The sequence below is a fragment of the Eptatretus burgeri genome, chromosome 1 (genome assembly GCF_056783735.1).
Source record: "Eptatretus burgeri isolate ZD-2024b chromosome 1, Ebu_testis_v1, whole genome shotgun sequence".
Classification (NCBI taxonomy): domain Eukaryota; kingdom Metazoa; phylum Chordata; class Myxini; order Myxiniformes; family Myxinidae; genus Eptatretus; species Eptatretus burgeri.
This window is the reverse complement of record NC_140961.1, coordinates 159,743,190-159,761,450: the sequence shown is the minus strand read 5'-3', so window position 1 is coordinate 159,761,450 and position 18,261 is coordinate 159,743,190. Positions and strand designations below refer to the sequence as shown.

General features: G+C 38.1%; 1 long non-coding RNA gene across 1 annotated transcript in view; it reads left to right on the top strand.

Annotated features, from left to right (window-relative positions):
- LOC147035867 (uncharacterized) overlaps positions 1-18,261 on the top strand; it is a 61,360-nt gene that overhangs the window by 26,529 nt on the left and 16,570 nt on the right. Inside the window, exons 2-4 of the long non-coding RNA XR_015049651.1 lie at positions 3,480-3,689; positions 3,787-3,911; positions 4,443-4,560. This is a non-coding gene — a long non-coding RNA (uncharacterized LOC147035867). The remainder of the gene's footprint in view (positions 1-3,479; positions 3,690-3,786; positions 3,912-4,442; positions 4,561-18,261) is intronic.

Sequence of the window (18,261 nt, the reverse complement as noted above, 5' to 3'; positions counted from 1 at the left end):
TCCCCCATTCATTTACATGGGGAAAAGTGAGCCAGAACCAGTATATTCACCCTACTCATGTCAACTTGTCTGGATGGTTTGTGATATTAATTGTCTCGTTGTCCTATTTCGAACATGAAGATAAAGTTAGAGAGGAATGAAACTTTTATGAGGATAATTGAATCAAACATCAAATCACTCACTTTTTTTTGGAGATTTTTTTTTTTTTGCATGGTCGCATCAATCATTCAATCATGCCTTTGCGATGCAATTCTTTAAATGTACCTTGATGTGCTCTATCCTTGGCAGATGTGAACTGAAGGCAATCAATTAGTGTAACATGGGGATGGTCTTGAGCTACGCACACTCACCTCTTAGCTGTAAACTTTCATCCCCGTGATTCACAGACAAGGTGTTTCATCAGTGTGTGCGCCTTCCCTTGAATGGGCATTTAACTAGGTGTACCATCACCCGACATTAGTTTGTGGATGTTGAAGATCCCACGGTGTCCTTTATGCCTGGTGTTGTCTTAATGGTTATGGTGGTTGGCTTGGCATCTGAAGATCCTAACTTTAAATCCTACTCGGCTGTTGAATTAATACCAGGTGGGGTTGACTCAGCCTGTCATCCTTCTGAGGTCGGCAAAATGAGTGCCAGCTTGCTGGTATACTGTGTCGGAGTGGCGACCCATCCAGGATTGTGTCCATTCGCCAAGGAGACTGCTGAGGCAGCACCAACGCTCTGCACAGAGTATGGTCCCAATGTATGGATGGATGGATGGTGTCCTTTGCAAAGAGTAGGCGAGCGATTTCCAGCACCATGAACAAATTTCTAATTACTGCCCTAACATACAAAGGGTGTGACATCAGTGGGAAAGCCATGCCCTCAGCCAATGATGCTACCCAACACTGTTCCGCTCCATGTGAAAGAAGAAATGCATCTCAGATTCAGTTGGAGAAATAAAAATAGAAAACTCGAGTATGTTGAACATACTGATAAGGGGGGTGCTTTTGGTCAGGACGCAACTTAGAATCTGAAGATGTGGATATCTTGAATTGCAAGTGTAGATTTGTGCTCAGGAAGTAACAATAATTATAACACACAAACAAATTAGATAAAGGCTGTTCAGAGGAAGGAGAAAGAGAAAATGGGGAACTTAACCTCACACGTTCTTGAAATGTCAAGCTTCGCAAGACACCGATTGAACCTCGTCTTGGAAGTTTACTTAAACGATTGATTCTTGTGCATATTCTCATCACATCGAGGAAGTCGACAATATTGTGGAAGCAAAAGCAGGTGTCGTTTTACTATCCTCGATGGAGCCCAATTTATTTCTACTTGCGGAAGAGCTCTTGGAACAAAACCTAACAGGGATGACATGGATTGCTATAGACGCATGGTCTGCTGAAATGTATTTTAAAAGTGAACGTTTCACAAAAGTTTTTCAAGGTACAGTTGGATTTGCTTTATAACAAGGAAAACTTCTTGGTCTGCGCGACTTGATTATGAATCTGAAACAGCAAATCACAAGGTCGCTTCATACTCACGGACAAAAAGGAGCAACATGCAAAAATGCATCTCAGCCAAGTTTGTCGAATGAGTTGCCAAGTAATTTTACACATCTTATCGGGTGAAAACATAAGCTCACAGCAATTAATGTAATCCATTTTCAAAATCAAATGGAACGGCGATGGAATCGAAATAACCTGCTTGAATGCAATTCAGAAACAACGTCTGAAAGTTCTGACAAAGTTGACTCAGTGGATGAGTTGGTGTTCGAGCTTTGGGAAGTGATATTTCGATGCAAGTGCCACGGTGACAATAAACGGATGAGGAAATGCACGGGTCGTGAAAAATTGAGTCATATGGACACAGTATTGACAGATGTATCTGAAATTCGAAGCACGTATCAGACTCATATGGCAGTGCACGCAATAGCCCATGCTTTGCACGATCTGAAGGATTGTGATCCAGGATTTGGACCTTTTGAGAATGGCTCCTGTGCCAATATATTTGAATTTTCACACAGGCAGGTACACGTTGCAACCAGAAGATTCATGTCTAAGCCTCATTGAGCTGGCACAAGTGTCAAATGGAGAAAAACACCATTAAAGACGTAATTTTGATGATGTATTTTTATATAAACTACAAGGACGTAATTTAACAATGGGCAAAATCAATGCGTTGGAAGATGCATTAACCTGGAATCGCAGAATCATTCCCTTTGAGCTCTGATGTAATTGCTCAATTAACCAAACAACATGTTTTTGTAACATCACACACACACACACACACACACACACACACACACACACACACACACACACACACACACACACACACACACACACACCCACACACCTTGATGTTTATCTGACAGATGACCCATTACCTGAAGCAACACCCTGTATCACAGCATCTGAAGTATACGACTTCTGTACTTAAATAACAAATGTAAATAAAATTGTTTTAAAACGTCATTCAGAGGAATTATTGATTTATTCTCATATTCCAGGGTGAGAGATGAATATTGCAATGCATGTTTAAAAAGAGCAGCTCATTGTGTGCCAATATTTCGGCTAAATTCCTTCCACCACCCACAGGGGTTCTGCATCGGTGGCATACCCACCCCAAAGTAATGACAACGAAAAGGATGAATTGATGATTGAATCAATTCAAATATGCGATCACGAGAAAGACATGGATTTATTACCCAACACATGTGAAGCGGAAACATGGGGTTAAGCAAAAGTTTCAGGGCTCTCTGTCCGTCCGTCCATCTGCAACCGTCAGTTTATGATCGAGGAACAACTTGATTTCCATTGAATATTTTGAACACGAATCGGAACATGAATCAGAAAAACAAATCTGTGGTTTCGCAGCACTTTGGCTCTGAATTCGGCCCGATCGCACATGTCTGGCATTAAAACAAAGTATAAAATCATTCCAAACAGGAAACACTGTTTCAAAGATGTCTTCAAAGACACAAACAACAAGCACAACTAACTTATGTAACGTGTTAAATGAGGAGGTGTAATAGCCACAGTGTCAACGGCGGTAAACTTCCTCAATTAATTTTTTCATACGACCTTTACAATCTTTATTTTATTTCAATATAATTATATACGTCAACACTGAAGAACACAAATCACCTTATTATTGCTTCCAAAAACCTGCAGTTTGTATCAACAGCAGTAGACAACTGTAGTATTTTTTTTGAACTTTAAAATATTTATTTTATTTCAAATGAATTGTACACGAACCTCAACACTGCGCAGGGTAAGATATTCTATGATCGCTCCATTTTATCATATGATGTGTCTGAAACATTGGCAGTTTTATAAAGGCAGTGGTGAATGTTATTCTCCATTCTTTATACTTCCAAATGAGCTCACACAATGAATAGCCTTCAAGATTACTGAGAAAATTCCATTAAAAATTAAAAATTTAAAGTGTCTTGTTTTTCTTCACCCAATGACCAGTTGCTGTTTTATCTCCAGAATACTCACTTTGAGAACAACCTCGGTAATTTGATGAGTTTTGATGAGAATGGAGACCCTCCTGCTATTTATGAAGTTCTAAACTGGCAAACGGACAGCACAGGTGGATTACGGTTCCAGCGAGTGGGAGGGTTCGATTCCACAGCAGCAAAGGATAAACAACTTCACATCAACACAAACATGGTTGTTTGGAATCATGGCGGGAATAAGGTAACACACATGCAATCACGGACATCTTGAACGACTTGAGCATGTCATCAATATATGATTGTTTTTTTCAAATCTTATTTGTCGATTTCATTGTCAGATTCCCCAATCGATTTGCAGTGACCCTTGTAAACATGGCACAAGAAAGATTGTTCGAAAAAGGTGAACCATTTTGTTGCTACGATTGCATCAAGTGTACATTTGGCGAGTATTCCAACGTAACAGGTGTGTAATATTTGTGTTTTTTTAGGATATTCATTTGTTTAATAACAACATGAGAAAGTGATATCTGATTAGAAGGCAGTTTTGTATATCATGATCTTTTTTTGAAATCCGGTGTTGGTGCACCTACTCAGTCAGTTGCGCATTAAGTTCGCATACGTGGTTCAAAGCCCTGATAATGTTCTGGCTTTTCCATTGATTCATCCTGTCCTTGTAATTATCCACAAGTTATCCTCATGTGTGTGTCATTTATTTTTATATGTCAGTAAAAGTGTTTCCATAAATCTTAGTCACTGTGGAAGAAAAAGCGAAAATGAACATTGTGCATGAATAATATGGAAACATGGATGTGAAGGTGCTCGCCCCATTGTCTATGTCTGTAAATGTAAACACAGCCACCTGTGCATTTGCACATTGTGAATGCATGCATGCCGCCGAATTATAATGAAATAAAGTTGGATGCCATGTGTCCCACGGATCCTGTTTCCCCTCTCCCCCCCCTCCCATTGATAATCATTTAATTGATGGTTCCAGGGCCTCTGTGGTACCCTGGGAGCAAACACGGACCCTAGAGGAGGTATAGCAATATGAGCCACGTACTGCTGATCAGATGGGTGAGCTGTCATTCGACCCACCCCTTCAAAATGTGAAGGTAGGGGGGGAGGGGTGTGCAGAGGGCAGTTGAGCCATACTTGATGTGAAGGCATAGTTGTTGGTGTAGTGCAGCTGGTAGAAAGCTGAGCTATTTTCCACTGCAGTGGCAATGGTTGTAGTGACAGTGACAACAGCAACAGCGCTGTTTAGCTACAATTCATCCTCATGTGTGCCTCCCCGAGTATCCCTGCAGTTATTTGGCTCGACAACATGATGCATGATTTCTCGCCAGTATGGATGGGCATTAGCCAGCGTGACAGATCTGTCAGGCCCTGGGAACATTACACAATGAACAAGAACGGCACTCGATAGAGTGCATACCTCCGCCAGGCTGAACAGTTTACTTTTGGTATCCTACTGACCTGTATTTGTTTCTTCACCAAAACCTGCACCCATACCTTCATCAAAATCTCCATCCGGAACTTAACCAAAACCAAATCAAGTTGTTTTTGTCACCCACCCAACTCATCTACCAAGTTTTGTCTGAATCCATCCAGAAGGTTTTGAAATATCATTTTTGGCCCCACATCTCCATTGTAAAGATTCACTTTAATTTTTTACTAACGAAATCTTTAGATTTCGTAAGTATATTGATGACCCTTCATCTGTTTGTGTGTTTGAGTGTGTGTTTGTGTGTTTGTTTTTTAGGCACGATAACTCGAGAACGGAAGAAGCTCCCAATGTCAAATTACACCACGTGATTCAGGAGGGTGATGGCAAGTGCTGATTAGATTTTGGTCAAAATCGGTCAAAGGTCAAGGTCAGAGTGAGGTCAAACATTCGATTTTTGATGGTTTGGTACAGAATCATCGTAGAGGCTTCTGCTTTGCGTCGCTACCTTCTCCAGAGACAGCTTTTATTAGACAAGGTCAGAGGTCAAGTTGACGATTTTGTAAGTACCAGTCTATGACTGCTTGTTTTTTGTTCTATCCAGATCTAGACCTTCACCGAAATTGAATCATTTCATCCTTGTCACACACCCAACCTGTCCACGAAGTTTTGGCCGAATCCATCCATCTCATTTTGAAATATCGTACTATGTATAGTTTTTTGGCCCATCTCTCAACGGTGAAGAAATACCTTAAAAAAATAATTAATTCTTGTATCCAGATTCGGATTCAAATGTTGACCAAAATCAAATTGTTTCATCCTTGTCACACATCCAACCTGTCCAGCAAGGTTCGTCTGAATCCTCTCAACATTTTGAACTAGAAGGGCACTTGTTGGAGTGCATACCTCCAACACGTAATGCCTGATCCATGATAACATATCGGCCCAAAACATTTTTGAGTTTCATGATAGATATCGTTTTTGGCCCTCTCTCAATGGTGACGAATCACTTAAAATTATAGTAGTCGGATCCAGATCTTCACCAAAATCTAATCAGTTTGTCCTTATCGCACACTCAACCAGTCCAAGTTTCGTCCAAATCCGTCCACAACTTTTTGAGATGTCCTATACACAGACAAACAAACAAACAAGCAGTCATAGACTGGTACTTACGAAATCGTCAACTTTACCTCTGACCTTGTCTAATAAAAGCTGTCTCTAGAGAAGGTAGCGATGCATACCAGAAGTTTCTACGATTAATCTGTATCAAACCATCAAAAATCGTAACGTCGACCGAAGCAAAAATCTCCATTTATCCACGCAATTATTTAATATTATTTTATCAAAGTCACAAAACCGTAATATTCGCCCATCCACCAACAATCATTACATAATCTGACGACTTAGCGAGTCAGGCATGCGACAATAACCTTTATTGGGATAAAATGACTTTTAAACACCATCTTTATCGAAAACACCGTCATCACGACTGAAAAACGACACGACATCACGACACGACTGAAAAATATAAATATATTGTTGTGAAACAAGATGAAATATTAAATGATATTTTCCAATAAATAAATGCATGTGAAAGAAAGAGCAAGAAGATTTAAGGTTTATCAAGAGTTGGTTTCAAAAGTTGTAAAACAACAGGAAGACATAAAGAAGAAACACAGACAGAAATTCACGGGTGAAGAAGCATTTGAAAGAAAACAAGACAAATTTTTCAAACCACTTTTCAAAACTTCCAAAGAAAAAATTGTACATGTTTCCACAGTTCCCACAGTAGAATATACTCCTAAAAAACTTCAAATGTTAAAAGATTTTGATCAAATGACGGAGGAAGAATTAGAGCATATATAGGAATTAAAATATGATGATGAAGGATTATTTCAACAAATGGAAGAGATTAATCACCCACATGCTTATATTGTGAATGCTCTTCAAAACAATGAATATTCAGCGTAATGAAAAACCAAAGCAGGACTCATTCCAAAAGAAAAACAGGCAATATTTCATCTTGTTCAAGAAAAGGTATTGATATTTAATGATGAATTAAGCTTCTTGGGGTCTGCTCAACCCCCTGTTAAACTCACCCCCAGATTAATGTTTCTTCTCACAAAAGATGGAAGACAAGCTTCAACTGTGAGGAATGAATCAAAGTATTTTGATAAACAATTGGATATGAAAAATAATGACGATAGAGTATATATTGATCTGCTGAACTCTGTTGATTATAGGGTTCGTCTTTATGTTAAACGTAGCAAGAATGGGAAGGAGAAACACAATTTTCAGGCTTCAAGTATCCTTGGTTCAGGTGTCAGTTTTCTTTCAAATGACCCATTGCAATTAGTTAATAGACTGTTATTGTTGTTAGATAGTAAGAAGGCTGGAAATAACAATACCTTTAATGAAGCATCAGCCATTTTAGACCAGTTGATGAACATGAAAATAATTAATAAATCTCAATATAAAGACATTTTATCTCATTAAATAAGATGAGAAGCACAATACTAAGTTTTAATTTCACAACAAGTGACCACACATCTTCATTCCCATACCCACTACAACTTGACCCAAGAAAAGAATATGAGGCATCTTTATTGTCCATGGAAACTTATAATTCCTTATTTAATATAACTGAGAAAAATCACAAGTTTAGTTATAATCCGGGAAGTGCATGCAAAACGATAACAGTCTCACCCGGAGCATATGAGATTTCTCAAATATCTTTCGACATTGCTCGTTTTATGAAAGAACAGGGTGATGAACCAAAAAATATTATTATAGATATTCAAAAACATCCTTCAAAATCAACAATTGAAGTTAAAAATAACTACAAGGTTGATTTCACAATTGATAATTCATTTAGAGAGTTTTTGGGTGTCTCCTCAAAAAGGATTGAAACTAATGGGACGTTTTACAGTGATAATGTCCTTCAAATATCCTCAGGAATAAATTCGGTATTAATTCACTGTGATTTGATTGATGGTGCTTATAATGATGGAATAAAAACAAATACAATATTTTCACTCAGCGCAAACTCAACCCCAATTGGTTATAAATTCAATATGGAACCCAAAAATTTGGTTTATCTCTCTGTGTCAGGAAAAACCATACACAGAGTAAATTTTAGGATAACCGACCAAGATAATCGTATGATTTATTTTAATGGAGAAGTTATATTCATCAGAGTTCACCTTCGTGAAGTTTTCCAATAAATAAATACGATGGTTATTGTGAGGAAACATGAGTTGAGAAAATATAAAATAATTACAGGGGATGGGATGCTCCTTTCCCCATACTCCAAGGGTGAAGGTATGTATCTTGGTAGATGATACTACAAACCGAAGCGACAAAGGGGTGTCGGACATCAATTTCGAGGAGATGGGATAATTGATACTGTAATGCGTATCGGTTCAACTATTCTTAAACATAAAGACCTAATTGATTCAACTGCTTCTGCTGTGGGAAATGTAGCAGGTGCTGTAAAGAGTATAAAAGATGCCCAAAAGGAATCTCATAAATTACAACCAATAAAAGAAATTAAGAAAGGCAAAACTCAGTTGTCCCCCCAAGAACGACAGAAAATAATTCAAATACTTGGGTCAGGGTTTCAAAAGTTTTAACATCTTTTTTTCCGAAATAAATACAAGTATGGAAGCAATTGATAGTATCTATGATTTGGATGATACTATTATCATCTCAAAGTCCACTAAAAATGAAGATTACTTCAAGGTAAATGAAATATCTGGAACAGACTGGAACGCAAATGGTACAAAATGTTTTGAAATAAATAATCAACAAACTTATTTGAATCTATCCGAAAGTTTCTTGTTGTGTAAATTTACATTCACTAAGGCTGGGAATAACACAAACGCTACACTCGTAAATGATTTATTCTGGAAAATGTTTGATAGTGTTCGTTTGTACATTGGAACACAATAAGTTGAAGCGGTTGATTATGTCTCTGCTGTATCTGAAATGATGAAATTTCCACTATATACATTCAGTGATAGAATGGGAAAGGGGGTTGTCGAAGGTTTTATTCCTGATATGTCAACGGGAACAACCACAGACCCTGGATATACTCAAAGGAAAGGAACGTTTACTGATGATACAAAAGCAGTTAATAGTTTTACTGTGGCAGTTCCTCTTAAAGGTATATTTGGATTTTGTGATCATGATAAAGTTCTGTATGGTCTTAAATTTAGCTTTCAACTACAAATGAATGATAATGAAAATGGTTTACTTTTTGGGGTTGGTCGTGCTTTTGTTGATCAGAATAAATTTGCAATTGATGAAATGAGTTAGTATATTAGTGAATATACTCCTAATCTTAAAACAGAAGACATGCTGAAAAGAAGACTTTACTCGAAGAAACCATTCAGTTTATCATACCTCAAAAGAAGATGTCAACACGTTAAACTAAACCAAACCACTTACACGTGGAATTTGGGTTTTCTGGAAGGAAAGCCACGATACCTGAGGATCATTTGTAAAATTAACCAGATGGTGATACTGCTACTGATAAGAATATTGCATTGAGTGATGATGCTAAGGTGAAACAACTTCATGTTTCTCTAGATGGAACATTTTATCCATGAGATACATTGGAAATTAATTGGGAAAAAAATGATTTTGCTGAAGCATACAAGTCTTACCAAAAGGTTTGTGAAAGTAATGGAAATAGAGAACCTATTTTGGAATTGACAGCATTTAAAAGTTTGTATACAATCTATGCGTTTGAGCTGAGTGCTCAAAAGGAAACTATAAAGTCTAATCGAGTGGATACTTCCCTATACATTAAAAAAGGAGAGAGTGAAGAAGTTGATGCATATTGTTTGCTTATGGAAGAAACAGAATTACAGATAAAGGTGTTATGATTAGTCTCACATAATTTTTTGTTAAATAAAAGAGTGGCAAAATACCAACTGGTGTATATGTTAATCAAATCAATCTTCATAAACTATCATCTTGTGTTCAAAATCAAAAGCCTTGTACGATTAACGTTAAGACAATTCAGAGAAAAGGAGCAGTAAGAATTGATGTTTTGCTCACAAGTGAACAGGTTAAAATACTGAACGATACTGGCTCACTTAAAATTAAAATGACAAAACCAATGTTGAAAAAATATTCAATAAGAGAGACGAGTGGAGGATTTCTCCCTTTTCTAATTCCTTTATTTGATGGTTTCAGTGCGGTTGGAGCATTGACGGGTGGTACTTCAACAGCGGTGAAAACTGCCAACGAAAGGAAGGCTCAACTCCGGGCTCAAAAATAATTGGAAAGACATAACAAAGAGTTGGAGAAACAAATTAGTGGAAGTGGTGTTATTGTAGATTTTGCTGAAAAACTTGAAGGTCTGCCTGATAAAGCGAGATGGTTAGTTGGAGATGTTGTGGATTTTTTAAAACCCACCTTGTTGTGATCGTTGTCCTCCTGAAAGATTCGAACTGGCTGGTTGTGGAATCCTATTTGACTTCAGGCTGAGTTTAATGTTTGTCCGATTTGGTTATAAAATCCGACATAAAACCCTATCGACACTAATAAAACTGATGTCCACACAAGTCCTTCCTTGTGAAACAATTTATTTTCTAATTATCCACCAGACACTTGTCACCCTCGTACAATTAACTTAAGAATCCCCATTGATTGCAATATTATTTGGTTCTATTTCATTTATTCTTACTTTAGTTAACAGTTAGACCAACCGGATTCAATTCACTTCCACTATATATCAGAGAGTTTTATTCTAACTTGGTACTTGGACAGTTCCAAGGAGCACAAGCCACTGAGATTCTTGTTCTTTCTCAGGTACTTGCACTGAAACAATTTTACATTTCAAAGCATTTTATACTTTCGTGAGAGAGTAGTGCGGGCTATTCAACCCAGACTGCAGACGTGTCCTTTAGACGAGAATCCACTTCGTACATTTCTAGGCAAAGGTTCGTTTGTTATCAGCTCGGTCACTCTGCTCCAGAACAACACATTTCTTAACATTTAGGGCAAAAGTCTTTTGGCCAGAAATGACAGCCAATTCAACTTGCAGCATAAAAGTTACATTTCTAAAACCCCATTTGTTACAATTTGGAATACATTAATATAAATTTTCCCTCCACACTCCCCCATTTTCTTTTAAGGAAAATTTGAATAATTTTTCTTACACATGATTACCATGTCCCGTTCCTGAAGGAGAAAAGATTTCCATTACTCAAGTTCAATCAACAATGGCAACGAGTGCTCACATCAGAAAATGAGTGAGTTTCCATTTAATTTATAGCCTGTTCGTCAGCATGTGTCACACATTGAAAACATGCTACCCGAAGTCAGAAGATAAACAGGTCAGGGTGTGGATAGAGCAGCACCCAACGGGAAACACAATCGAAGAACTCCTTGAGCTGAGGAGAAGGTAGATCTGGGCAAGTACAAGTTTGGGCCAGACACTGGGTTGAAGGAGACGAAATGGAACACATGTTGTAAGCGACTCGCAGTGTGGAACTCCAGGCCTGTCGTACATTGAAACAACCACAGCAAGTTCATGATGTATTTGCAGAGCGGCAATCGAGAGTGTGGCTGAGAACATTCCTCCACACAGGCACCACACAACGCCGACATTAAGACTTTGCTCAACCTTCTCATCAGTATGTTTTTTTCTTTCTTTACCCACATTGCTCCATCTTATATCCTCAGGAAGGGGCATGATCACGTGTTGAATGCTCAATCACCAAAATGTGGGTTCTCCCATCGTCCATTCTTTGTGTGGAAGTTCTTTCCAAACTTCATTTTGAAGAAATCGTACATTTCATCGTTTAACTGCATTCAACACTCCGAAACAAACAAAGCATCAATTAAACACCAATCAATAAACGTCATGGGCACATGTATTTCAATGAGACTAATAAAGATTCTTATAGAAGCATTTAAATTGCATTATATGTCACATCAATATTTTAATCCCTTTCCATGTTATTTCCCAAAACAACATGCTAAAATATACAGAAATCCCAGCTGTACGTATACTCAAAACATCCATCTCATTTGTTATTTCCATCGACATTTTAAATCTCTGACATTTCTCCATCCATCCAATTCTTTCTCACCAAAACAGCAAACATGCTGCCATTTTTCCAACTCGCATACACAAACCATCTATCACTTCCTCCAACCTTCTCAATGACGAATCCATTTTCCTTTATCAAAACAAATAAATCATTTTAAACAGTTGAACAAAAATTGTCAAATCAAAGATTTGATCCGGAAACTGATGTGGATTTTTGTCCTCGAACCTCGTCGTGATCATCAAGGATTCTTTAGGTTGTTGAAGGATCTTTTCCTCCTCGAGGGTTCAACGTCTAGCCGACTCGGTTTTGCATGTATCGTGTTAAATAAACCACAGAAATCGAGTAAAATCAATGTCCACAAGGAGTTCTTTCTTTTGTACAATTTATTTCCAATCTATCCTCCCATTCTCTCCCTGATCTCCATTCCTTCATATATATATATATATATATATATATATATATATATATATATATATATATATATATATATATATATATATATATATATATATATGTGTATATATATATATATATATATATATATATATATATATATATATATATATATATATATATGTGTATATATATATATATATATATATATATATATATATATATATATATATATATATATATATATATATATATATATATATATATATATATATATATATATATATATATATATATATATATATATATATATATATATATATATGTATATATATATATATATGTATATATATATATATATGTATATATATATATATGTATATATATATATATATATGTATATATATGTATATATATGTATATATATATATACATTTAAGAGTAGAGAGGGCTTTTTTGAGAGCAAAGAACAGAATGTACAGCTTATCAGCCCGGTCACCGTGTACTTGCAAAAGAACCAAACAATGTCCAAAGTGTCAACGAAAGACAAGATTATAAGTTGGTGGTAGGCCTTAACAATGAAATAATAGAAGAGAAGAGAGTAAAAAAACAAACACTTTGACCTACTCAGACTGAGGCAAGGGATTCTTGACTTCAGAGTAATAATTTCCCCAACACTCCCCCCTTGTTGCCGAACAAGGCAACACAACTTAAGTTAAACGATTTCTCTCACTTGGAAATACATTTTCTCTTGCATTCGAGTGTGCCCATTTTCCTGGGTAGTCACATCCCCCCCTCCTTCACATTGTAGAGCTCAGTCCCTAAGCCTCTCCTGTCCCGCAAGCCATGTGGCTTCATGTGGTTGTACAGCTTTTGACCTGGTTGAGGTTCCGGTAGGCCCCTAGGCCGATAGAAGATAAGGCTACCCGTTGGGCTGCACAGCTGATTTTCAACAACCTATTTCGGGAACAGAGCAGATGGGCAAAAGTGGAATGACAATTCCCATGAATATTGAACACATTCATTTGCTTTACTTCTGGATTTCCAAGTTCAGGTTCTATCTCATAAGAGTCGTCGGACTCAGTTTCAAAACCTGGGTAGGAGGGTGGTGCTTGGGCCACCATCACCTTTTTAGCAGTATTCCTCTTTAGACAAGAAACAATCAATGCCGGCATTGTAATTGTTGCACATCTAACAAGCACCACCGCAATGATGATCCACAATAACCCAACAGAAATCCAATGCAATAGTGTCGTTCTCCAGCCTTCAAAAATCCCTTCAAACCAGGAATAAAGACCGTCTTTCATAAAATAATTGTGATACTTGGCTCATTCTTGCTTAATCTTGTCAGCTATGTTTGTGATTTTCTCCGAGTTATCAGGGATATAAGTACAACACTCAGAGTTAATTACAGCACACGTTCCTCCTTGAGCCGCGAGAATGAGGTCGAGCGCAACTTGGTTTTGCATTGAAACTGCACGTAGGGCGACGACCTCCGAGTTGATATCAACCATGCCTAGAGCAGTTTTATTTGCCAATGATTCAAGCGAAGCAGCTAACTCTGCCAATCCCGCAGACGTTTGTCCTACATCGTAGTGAGGGATTAAAATGATGAAGAACAATTCAGTTGACGTGAAACTCCGTTTACCCCGTTTCAAATGCTCAAAAGGTGACTTAGATATCAGGCGCATATGCGGCAAAATGAATGAGAAGAAACAAGATCCACTCCAATTAACTGTAAGCCATGGGTATGCTCGATTTCCACACACGAAATAGGTATTATTTAAAGCGACATCGTGTGATTTTCATAAACACAATTAGTGCATTCAGAATTTCCTAATATTCTTTCACCCCATGCCTCTTGCACCAAGCATAGTTCGGGTTTTTCTGTCGCCCATTCAACCATAAAATGTGGAGGCATCTTACATAAATTAAAATTTGGCCAAAACCAGTTACTGAAATTTCGTTGTCGGAGGCAATTTCCATTTCCATTGGTAATGATGTAATCATCAAGGTTATTATCTTGTTTATCCCAGTTCTTTTCCTTTGCCCAGTACCCACACCACTCACTCAGATTGAATGGTATTGCCAATAGAGGTATTCCAGTAACTGCTGAATGAGGTATCTGAGTACAAACCCAGCGATCGGTTTTATTAAAAGCCTTCGTGTGTTTACGAGAAAGAGCCAGATAAGTGTTTATTCCATGTGGTGAAGTATCCCTGTTCCCCGATCTTCCAAAGTCCGTTTACTTGGCTCGATTCCATCAAAGTCGTGTGTGATGCTTTCTTCAAAGAGGTTACCATGTGACCAATGTCCATTTCTTGGGAACCTTCTGCAATCGCTAAAGTAACATGTGGTATAACACTGGACAGTTGGTTCCACAATTTAAATTGTTCCTGCGTGAGATGTAGCTCCAGGCCAATACCTTGCTTTCCAATCCAAATTGTTCCCAACACTAGGTCAAAGGCCTGGTGTAATTTTGAGAGTGTTTCACTTGCATAGACGTTATCTTTCCCTTTGACGTTGCAATCTGAAATGCAGTGTAGTCGAGTCTGTAAGTACCGTCTGTCCATGCCGTGTTAACTCACCCAATCGAGCACCTCGGGTACGTTTCTCTCTAAATGTGACAAATATTCCTGCAAATAGTTAAATGCTTCACAATTAATCACAGTCCATTGATATTCAAGATTTTCTGTATTTTCCTGTCATAAATTCATCATAGTTTTGTGCGATTCGTGAGGTATTTCTAAATATTCTCCCTCAGTGGTACACATAAATGTACAATTCAGTTACATAACAGATCTCTCCCCAACAGATTAATTGGTATATCAGTTGCCATAAAAAATGCATGGTTTGCAGACAATGGTCCAATTTCCACCCGGAGCTGCTCTGTCAGTGGAATCGTACTAGCAAATCCTGACATTCCCACAACTTTTACTCGTTCTCGCGATAACGGGGCGTCCGAGAAATCACTCCTTCTGAGTGCAGATTTGGTTGCTCCTGTGTTGACGAAGAAAGGAACCTCTTGGCCTTCAATTTTCAAAGTCAATTTCGGTTCGTCACATGGTTTCAAAGTCAGGAAGGGTAACTCAGACGAAGTCGCTTCTTTTCTTTGTCATAAAACGAATGGGTTTTGGGTTTGAAATGAACCTTGAGGTGGAGGAGGTAGAAATGAGGGTGGAGGAGGAGGGAACGAGGCTGGGGGAGGAGGAGGAGGGAATTCGGTATGAGGTAGAGTGGGTTGAAATGAACCAGCTTGCTCAAACTGTGTTCCCCATCTTTCCTGTTGTCTATAATATGGATTTTCATTTAATGGAGGCGTGGAGTGTCTGCGATTTTCCTCTCTGTATTGTGCCGCTGGTCTCTGTTCTACCGGTTCATACGTACTATAAGTTCGACTGTTTCTACGATTTTGGCATTCTTTAGCCCAGTGCCCTTGTTTTCCGCATGTATAACAGAAATCTCTGCGCTGGTCTCTGAATTGTGGTCTCTGACGGTAATAGGTTTGCCCTCGGTTTTGTGCATTATATCTCACATTCCTTCCCCCGGGGCATTCACCTTGACCTTGAACCTGGGATAGCATTAATGTTGATTCGTTTTCCTCGTTAGAATGATGTTTCAACAATGATTTACAATGCGTTACATATTCCATCAAGTCTTTCACTTCTTTTAATTCCCAACCGATACATACTCGCTTTATTTCATTTTGCAATTTGGCCATCAAACCATTAAGGTATACTTTAGCAAATGGTACTCCCTCTTCTTTCAGTCCAGAGTGACATTGGTATACACCCCAAAAACGCTCTAAGAACTCCAATGGGTCCTCGGCAGGGCGTTGCCTGCACGTCTGTATTTTGGCCCAGTCTGTCTTAAGTGTTACCACCTCTGTGACAGCGTCAATGAGGGTGCGATATGTTCTTTGAGCTCCTCCCTGTTTCCAGGAGCTTCATCTAGCCATGCAGCTTCCTGTTTCAATTGTCGGAGTAACCCCTCTGGTACCATTAATTTTAATAATATTTCCATGTCCATATATGTTGGCTGATGGCATGCCACGACCACCCGTAGCTCTGTCTGGAATTTTTTGGGGTTCTCTCGTATCTTCGGCATCTCATTTACAATGGCTCTTAATTCAGAGCCCCACAGACGATATATCGCTTGTACCTCCCTTGCCCCCTGGTAAACTCGCAATGGAAATGCGCCAATGAGTGCCTCATCATCTCCGTCCTTCGCGGTTATTTTTTTTCGCGGTGACATTATTTTTTTTTGATCAAGTTTGCATTTTACCCTTGTCAGCAAGAGGAACTTTCTCTCTGCTTTGTGTTCTTGTTTCTTTTTTAATTACTTGCCTGGCTTCCCGTTGAGCCTCTCCTTGCTCTGTAGCATCATCTCCCTGTGTCTCTCCCGCTTCTTCATCCTCGAGCGGTTGTGCTATCGGAACTGTGCACTCTGGCCATGTATCTGAGTCTTCTTCATCCTCAAATCTGACAGCCACTGCTCGCTGTCTCTTGGTTTTATTTTCAAGTCTCACCGGCATTTGCTTCGTTAATTGGTCTAGCTGACCCTTAAGTTTTAACAACCGTGCCTTTTCGACTCTGTCACGACATTCCTTCATCCAATTTATACAAATGCTCCAGTTCACCTGCTTCTGGACCTTTTTGTCACTATTTTTCACTTCCAGTACTTTTCTTAAATTGTCTAAACATTCCTGATCGAACGTACCATTCTCAGGGAAGGGTAATCTACTATTTTTGGTCCAATTGCACTCCCCATCTCTAAAATCACACAGATCACAACCGCTAAAATTCACTCTAAAATCACAGAATAAAATAAATCACACCCTCGGAGAATCCTCCCTGCTTACCTTTGCTCAAGCACTTGTCGTTCCTCCAGGCACTGCCTCCGGCAGATTAAGCACCTCCGGTCATGATCGCCGCACAACGTCGGTTCGAATCCGAGTCACGGCACCAAACTGATCTGGATTTTTGTCCTCGAACCTCGTCGTGATCGTCAAGGATTCTTTAGGTTGTTGAGGGATCTTGTCCTCCTCGAGGGTTCAACGTCTGGCCGACTCGATTTCGCACGTATCGTGTTAAATAAACCACAGAAATCCAGTAAAATCAATGTCGACAAGGAGTTCTTTCTTTTGTTCAATTTATTTCCAATCTATCCTCTCGTTCTCTCCCTGATCTCCGCTCCTTCATATATATATATATATATATATATATATATATATATATATATATATATATATATATATATATATATATATATATATATATATATATATATATATATATATACCATTTGAGAGAAGAGAGGGCTTTTTTGAGAGCAAAGAACAGAATGTACAGCTTATCAGCCCGGTCCCCTTGTACTTGCAAAAGAACCAAACAATGTCCAAAGTGTCAAAGAAAGACAAGATTATAAGAAGGTGCTAGGCCTTAACAATTAAATAGTAGAACATTAGAGAGTAAAAAAACAAACACTTTGACCTACTCAGACTGAGGCAAGGGTTTCTTGTCTAAAGAGTAATAATTTCCCCAACAGAGATATGCTTTCTTCTATCGCACAAGGAGGTGTAAAATTAACTAAAAGGGGTAATGGATTATATCTATGTAATAAATAAATGAGCATTGATGAGTGGTTTAAAGAATTTGGAAAGAATACAACATCAAATTAACAACTTGTCAAATATTGTAAGAAATTAAAAATTCATAATGTGGTTATTTGTATGAGAGATGAATGAACAAACGTGCCTAAACATACAAATAATATTATTATGAACTTAGAAGATAATAATGCGAAGGGTTCTCATTGGGTTTGTATTTTTAATCATCAAGACAAATATTATTTTGATAGTTTTGGTCTTCCACCACCTGTTGAAGTCATAAAATTCTTACAGAATGGTG